We start from the raw sequence: 8059 nt of genomic DNA, 5'->3' as shown, positions 1-8059 counted from the left end.
GACATCTTCTTTATTTTCTTACTTAAATCCCATTCTCTGTTCGAGTCTAAGCATGTTGGATACTTAATTCTCTCGAACTTTGCTTTGATACCAACTTGTAAGGACCCGGTCCCGGTGCCCTACATTGGGTGTTGGATTTACTCATAAACACAGTTCTAAATATCAGAGTTAATTAAAACTTTACGCGGAATATGAAACATCAATATATATTACGTATCCTTCAAATATTGTCTTAACATAATTCAAACTTTGTCTTTTGAAATAAAACATTAATTATAATACATCATGAGTCTTCAGATTCCAGCCTCTTTTTCTTCTGCCATGTGCCTCGCTCAAGCTAGCTGCTTCATTCTACTCACCTGCGTGCATACTAAAAGTCAGCTACACTAAGTGAGTTCTAGTTAATCAGGCAATATACAATATATACACTTTCCTTCATATATGCATCCGAAGATACGTATTTAAATACTTTACTTATTAACTTTATTTCATACGTTCATACATACGTTCCTGCTTTATTATTTCTATGCTATATTCATACTGTCCTTTTGTAAGGCCCCGTCACCAGTGCCCTACTTTGGACGTTGGATTTACTTGTAAACACAGTTCTACAAATCAGAGTTTATTAAAACTTTCGCGGAAACGTTAACTTTAGTCATTCGATAGAAAATATTCGATCTTTTCTTTAAAACATAACGTACGACACCATATTTAAAACATCATTTCTTCCATATTCATATGCTAACCATTCAATCCATGCTATGTGCCCATTTCATGCTAGCTCATTAAACATATTTACATGCGTGCATACTAAAAGTCAGCTACACTGAGTGAGTTCTAGTAAATCAGGCAACATACAATTCATTCTCATACATTCACGTACACGTATTCGAAGATACATATTCATACTTAAACAGAACTTCATCCCTAACACTTTATAATTATCCGTAACGGGACCATTGCATAATATGTATTAGAAGAACAATTACTATTATCCATAGAAGTAACACCTTATATCATCCATAGAAGGATCTATATAAACTATCCATAGAAGGATCCCTAGATATTATCCATAGAAGGATCCTTAAACGTTACCCATTGAAGAGACCCTATATACTTTCCATAGAAGGATCACTAAATATTATCCATAGAAGGAGCCCTATGCCTGATCCATAGAAGGAACCATATATATTGTCCAGAGAAGGTACTCCATAGAAGGAACCATATATATTATTCATAGAAGGTACTCCACAGAAGGAACACATACCAAATTATATAATATCCATATAAGGAACGCTAATAAGGTTCACAATCCTTATTTACGCTGTCACAAATCAAGTCTAGATCAGATAGTAGTTTAGAGGAATTTGTCATCTTAACTTACTATGACGGACGTAGATCTCACATACCATTCATGTACCTGCTTACACATACTTCACATATACGATAATTACATCGTAGCATGCGAACACTCTAGGCATCCTTCACATCATTCATCTACAACCATACTCCTTGACGATACGTGCAATATCCAAATATTGTTCACGCGACGTCAAGCATTCATTCATAATAATAACATAACTATCATATTCGTCATTAAGACATACACTTACCATTTAAGGTAAGTGTATTAACATTCACATTGAGTATGCACACAACCCCGAAAACATAAAAAGGGAATGGGGCTAGAAACTCACCTGTCTCCGGTATCCTTCTGAGTTAATAGTGATTCCTTTCTTCAATTGAGCACGGCTAACTATACATCAATTACACGTATTAATTTCCTAATCCTATACTCTTTCTTTAGGTTGCACTAGAAATGGTTAAGTCTGGTCTATTCTAATAGCATTGTATTTGAATATTTTGTATTTAAATGGTATTAGAATACATTTGTGTTAGGATACATTTGTATTCTAATGGCATGTGATTGGAATACATTTGTATTCTAATGGAATGTGATTAGAATACATTTGTGTTAGCATTCAACTTGTATTAGAATACCTTTGTATTCTAATGGTATATGATTAGAATACATTTGTATTCTAATGATCATATTGTATTCTAATGATCACATTGTATTCTAATGATCACATTGTATTCTAATGATCATATTGTATTATAATGATCACATTGTATTCTAATGAGTCATTTTAATTGAATGAGTCATTGTAATTGAATGATTAATTCTAATTGAATGAGTCATTGTAATTGAATGATTCATTGTAATCGAATTTCCCATTGTATTCGAGTTTAACCATTGTATTCGAATGAGCTTATTGTATGTGAGTTGCTCAGTGTATTCGAATCAAGCATTGTATTCGAATCCTCATATTGCAATCGAATGTATATAATGTATGCGAAATTTACAATGTAATCAAACACACTGCTGTATTCGAGTTTTATCATTGTATGCGAATGGCCATAATGTATTCTAATTTAGACCATGTATGCGAATGAGCATAATGTATTCGAATAAGTTGCAACTGTTAGGTCTTTTATTTCCATCATCCTTTCATTTTTAACTCTTATATACGAAGTATGGTATCATATTAACCCTTGAATATTTCCCTAACCGTTTCCGGCCAAGACTTAACCCGTTTGTACATAAAGCTTAGACTTTTATGGGTTTAAACGTTCTTAGGCTAGATCTAGGGTTCCTTATGTGAGCCGTATATTGTCAATGGTTTCGTTAATTCCATTTTTAACACCAAGTTTTTAACTTTATGAACCATCTAGACCCGATCTACTCTAAGGTTAAGTTTCATGGCCAACCGTTCATAAAAAACACAACCTTTAAGGATAAAGAACGTACCTTTAGTCATTTTTATGCTATGGGTTAGCTTGGTTATGAACTATAATCTTTTATCTTGCTTGAATATCCAAGATTTATCAATATCTTTCTTGTTTTCGGGTATTGAATCTCCTTCTTGGTCACGGCCTTGGGAGAGGTTTGTGTGTATGTTTTGAGTGTGTGGAGAGGCTATGGTGTAGAGATGGTTGGAACTGGAAAGGATTAGGGTTTAAGGGGTATTTATACTCCCTTAACCCCATGGACATAAGGCCCATCTTTCCTATTTGGTCCATACTTATTCCATTTAATTAGCCTACTTAACCTTCCATCTTTATTATTTTATTAATTATTTATTACTTCAAGTAAACTTTTCCTTCATAAATAATAATAATATATAAAATATTATCCTTGGAAATTCCGGTATGTTACAAGTTTACCCCCCCCCTCCCCCGCCCCTTAAAAGGGTTTCGTCCCCGAAACCAAGATTATTCCTTATAAAAGGAACACTTCATATATTCACACACCTTATCGTATCGTCTTTGCTCTCTTGTCATCCTTCTTACTCCTGACTTTGTAGTCACCGAGTGGTGTTCATGTGTTTTAGCTATTAAGGTAGCTTGTCTATGAGGCCCTTGATGTACCAAGTCTCGTCTCATCTTCCCAAGGGACTCTGTTTTATATCATACTAACGTTAACGCCTAAGACGACGCTTTATCACAAAACAAATATTCATCATAACCAACATGCATTCAAGACAATTCATATCATAATTAATTTAAACAGTTACCAGTCTAAACTTTAATATAAAATAACACGTGTCAAGTCATTAGAATAAAACATATGGCCAGTAACTAGCCTTCTTGGACGGTCTTTTCTAAGCATACAGATGAAACTGTTAAACTTCAAACATTCTTCTCTACTTCACGTCCTTCCTTCGGCTTCCTGCAGTCCCTTGCTTGGTGTCCACATCCTCCACAGTTGTGACACCTATGGTAATCCTTACATTCCTAGGAGGAATGTCCTGCTGTTCCTTACCTGAAGCACACGCCTAAACCCATTCAAAACTCTCCCGAGTGTGTCTTCCCAATTTTCCATAGACTGGGAACTCATCCTTCCTTGCCTTCTTCTTAAGGGAACCCTCCTCATTAGCTTCATCTGGTTTTGTGGCTGGGTTCTTCTTTATTTCAACCTTCTCCTCTTCACTGGCGGCAAGGTTATCATAAACCATATCGGCCAATTCCACGGTTGAATCAAATGTTGCGGGTCTGTTGTCCCTAACCAATGTTCGGACACTTTGCGGTAGTCCTCTGATGTAGCACTTGATTCTTTTCGCTTCAGTATTAACCATGTTGGGAACCAACCTAGACATGCGGTTGAACTCAGTGGTGTATTCACGGTGTGTCATTTTTTCTGCCTTCAGATTCAAAAACTTCATCTCAGCTCTCTCAACCTCAACATCAACACAAAATTGTTTCATCACCAACTCCTTCTGGTCATCCCACTTCATAGCTTAAATCTCTTCTCGGGTCTTCCTTTGTTCCATTGTCTCCCACCAGAAAAAAGCCTCATCACAAAATGATTGGACAACATAACCCACATCTTGATTAGAACGGCACTCGCTAATTCGAATAACCTTGTCCATTGTGGTTATCCACCGAAGAGTAGCTGTCGCGTCTTCCAAACAAGTCAGCTTTGGCGGGTTACAACCCTTGAACGACTTGTAGTTGCACCCACCTTGGCCTCTCTTCTTATCATCAACCTTCACCGACTTAACCTCACCATTCTCTCTTTCATCATCTTTCTTACCATTCTCTCCTAACCCGTCAGCAGTTCTTCAATGGCTTCTAGCAGACCCTTCAGGAATCAAGTTCTTCACAACAGCGGCTACAGCTTGAACAATGGCTGCTTAAACCGCAGAGTCAAGTTGATACTCTTCGTTGTTGCACAACTTTCTCCCAGCTGCGCTACCTTCTTCCCTTGTTTTAGAAGCTGATTTTACAAAAGGTCGTCGGAAAAATACGTGGCTTGCCACGACGCCTAGTGTGACCTCCTGTTCCAACAACTTCCCTAGCTCCAGCCATCGTATTCTGGAATGGAAAACACAAATGTCGTCACTCAAGGAAATATTTAGTACAAGGATAGTAAGGCTAACAGGTAATAAAAGTAGGCAGTTGTGATTAGCTGATCACTTTACTCTCCGTGTCCTATACACTTCCCTTTGTGAGTCCACTTGTGCAAGTTCTATTTCTAACAGTTAGACACTCAAACAGATATATCATATACTCCTATCCCTAGAAATTAAGCTAATCCTAACACCATGGGTGTTTTCCATCAGCTCATCTTGTTGCCCAACAATCCTTTCTTTCTTCATTAGTCCACCATCTGCAAGTACCTCAGACTGCACCTTGATGATCTCCTCAAAGAGATCTGAGCTAACAATCAACTTATATGACTTCACTGTTGCAATGACTTCCTCGTTCTTACGGCTTAGCGCGTCGGCGACCATATTAGCTTTTCCAGGATGGTATTTGATATCACAGTCATAGTCCTTTATCAACTCTAATCATCTTCTCTGTTTCATATTCATCTCCTTTTGCTCAAAGAAATACTTCAAACTCTGATGATCGGTGTAAATAGTACACTTAGTACCATACAGGTAATGTCTCCATATTTTGAGAGCATGTAATACTTCTTCTAGCTCTACATCATGCGTTAGATAAGTATTTTTGCAAAATTTCAGCTGTCTAGACGCATATGCTATCACTTTCTCTCGTTGCATCAACACGCAACCTAACCCGCGATTCGATGCATCCGTACAAACAACTAAATCCTCATCACCATCGGGCAGGGCAAGGATTAGTGGTTGTGTGAGTCTTCTCTTTAATCCCTCAAAAACTTCCTCTTGAAAATTACCCCAGCTGAATACCACTGCCTTGCGGGTCGTTCCGGTTTACGGTGCGGGTATCTTGGAGAAGCCTTCGATGAACCTCCTATAAAGCCGGCCAAAACTATGAAGCTTCGTATATCAGTCGGGTTCTGCGGAATTTTCCAATTCGTTATAGCCTCAATCTTAGTTGGGTCCACAGTGATCCCTTCCGGATTAATCACGTGACCTAAATATTGCACTTCGCGCAACCAGAATGCGCATTTTGAAAACTTAGCGTACAACTTATCTTTCTTCAAAATTTCCAATACTTCTCTTAGATGGTCTGCGTTGTCAGACTCGCTCTTTGAATAGATCATTATATCGTCGATGAAAACGATAATCGACTTTCTAACATCGGCCGACAAATCCTATTCATCATGTCCATAAATGCTGCAGGATCATTTGTTAGACCGAATTACATAACGAGGAATTCGTAGTGTCCATACCGCGTCCGAAATGTTGTATTAGGGATGTCGGCCTCCTTCACTATTAGCTGATGATAGCCTGATCTAAGGTCTATGCGCGAGAACCAGCTCGAACCTTGTAGTTGATCATACAAATCATCGATTCTTGGCAACGGATATATGTTCTTCACCGTAAGCTTTTTCAACTCCCGGTAATTTATACACATTCTCATGCTTCTATATTTCTCCTTAACGAACAATACTGGCGCGCCCCACGGGGAAACACTCGGTCTTATAAAACCTTTATCGAGGAGTACTTGTAGTTAGGACATCAATTTTTTTATCTCGGACGGCGCCAGGCGGTAAGGTGCTTTCACGACGGACCCTGGTACTAAATCTATCTGAAATTCTATCTCACGCTACGGTGGCAATTCCGGAACATGAACATCTTTCACTTCTTTCGTCTCGGCCGTAGCTTTGACAACAAACGCCAGGTAAGCACCGCACCCTCGTTGTAACAAACCTTCGGCTTTTATCATCGAAATGACGTTAATCCCTGAAATTTCTTTATCACCATAAACCGTCACTGTACTACCATCCAAGGACTTTAACCTTATCAATCTACTCTTACACACTATCTTAGCCTCAAACTTGGATAACCAATCCATCGCTAACACCACATCGAACCCTCCTAAGGTCATAACATACAGGGTAACAGGGAACTCGTGTCCCTCTAATTCTATCTTACAGTCCTTAACCACTCTCATTATACTAACCGTGGTTTCACTCGCGGTTTCTACTTTAAAGGTTTCAGGCACACGACAACATTTCATTTTTGCTAACGTACTAAATGCCTTAGCTACAAAACTTCTATTCACACTTGAATCAAAAAGATGTACATGTCACGACATCTGGGATCTGCTTGGCCATTTCTTGAGTCAACATGTAAGCCTTGGTCTTTGATCTTGATGGTTCAACATCCTTCTTTTCGTTTCCTCCAGCTTCAGTACATTCCCTAGCCATGTGACCCGTCTTACCACACCGGAAACATGCTGGTTTCTCACTGCACTCATGAGCATAGTGCCCCACCTTTCCGCACTTATAACATGCGTTTGATCCAACTCTTCACTCTCCCCCATGCGCCTTTCCACATTTGTGACAAACATCAGTCCCAACACTCCACTTGCACTCACCACCATGCATCTTACCACATGTCTTACACGATCTCTTCTCCCACACCTTTTGCTTCTTATCCCTAGGGTTCCACCATTGAGTACCGGGTCGTTTGACAGGAGCGACCCATTTCTTATCTTTCTTTTCTTCTATCCCTACATCGTCCACTGCCAGGTCATCATAAACCATCCATGCGAGTTCGACAGCAGAGTCAAAAGTAACCGGTTTATTAGCCCTGACCAATGTGCGGACATTCTGTGACAGTCCCCTTATGCAACACTTGATCTTCTTAGCTTCAGTGTTAACCATGTCTGGTACCAACCTGGGCATTCGGTTGAATTCGGTAGTATACTCGTGGTGTGTCATCTTTCCTGCTTTCAAATTCAAAAACTTTATATCTGCCCTTTCTACCTTAGCATCAGCACAAAATTGTTTCATGACCATCTCCTTCAGGTCTTCCCATTTCAAAGCCTTCATCTCGTCTCGACTCTTTCTCTGCTCGACTGACTCCCACCAGTACATCGCTTCATCACCGAACGACTGGGTAGCATAACCCATAGCTTGATTGGGATGGCACTCGCTAATTCGGATAACCTTGTCCATGGCGGTTATCCATTGAAGAGTAGAGATTGTGTCTCCTAAACCAGTTAGCTTCGGCGGGTCATAACCCTTGAACGACTTGTAGTTACACCCACCTCGGCCCATTATTCTGTCATCAACCTTCACAGACCTAACCTCACTCAACTTGTAGTAAGAGTTAGTAGT

Source organism: Bidens hawaiensis, unplaced genomic scaffold (genome assembly GCF_021521415.1).
Source record: "Bidens hawaiensis isolate Kalapana, Puna unplaced genomic scaffold, B.hawaiensis_p1.1 tig00042483_1, whole genome shotgun sequence".
Classification (NCBI taxonomy): domain Eukaryota; kingdom Viridiplantae; phylum Streptophyta; class Magnoliopsida; order Asterales; family Asteraceae; genus Bidens; species Bidens hawaiensis.
The sequence above is the reverse complement of the archived record's forward strand: the minus strand, read 5'-3'. Positions refer to the sequence as shown.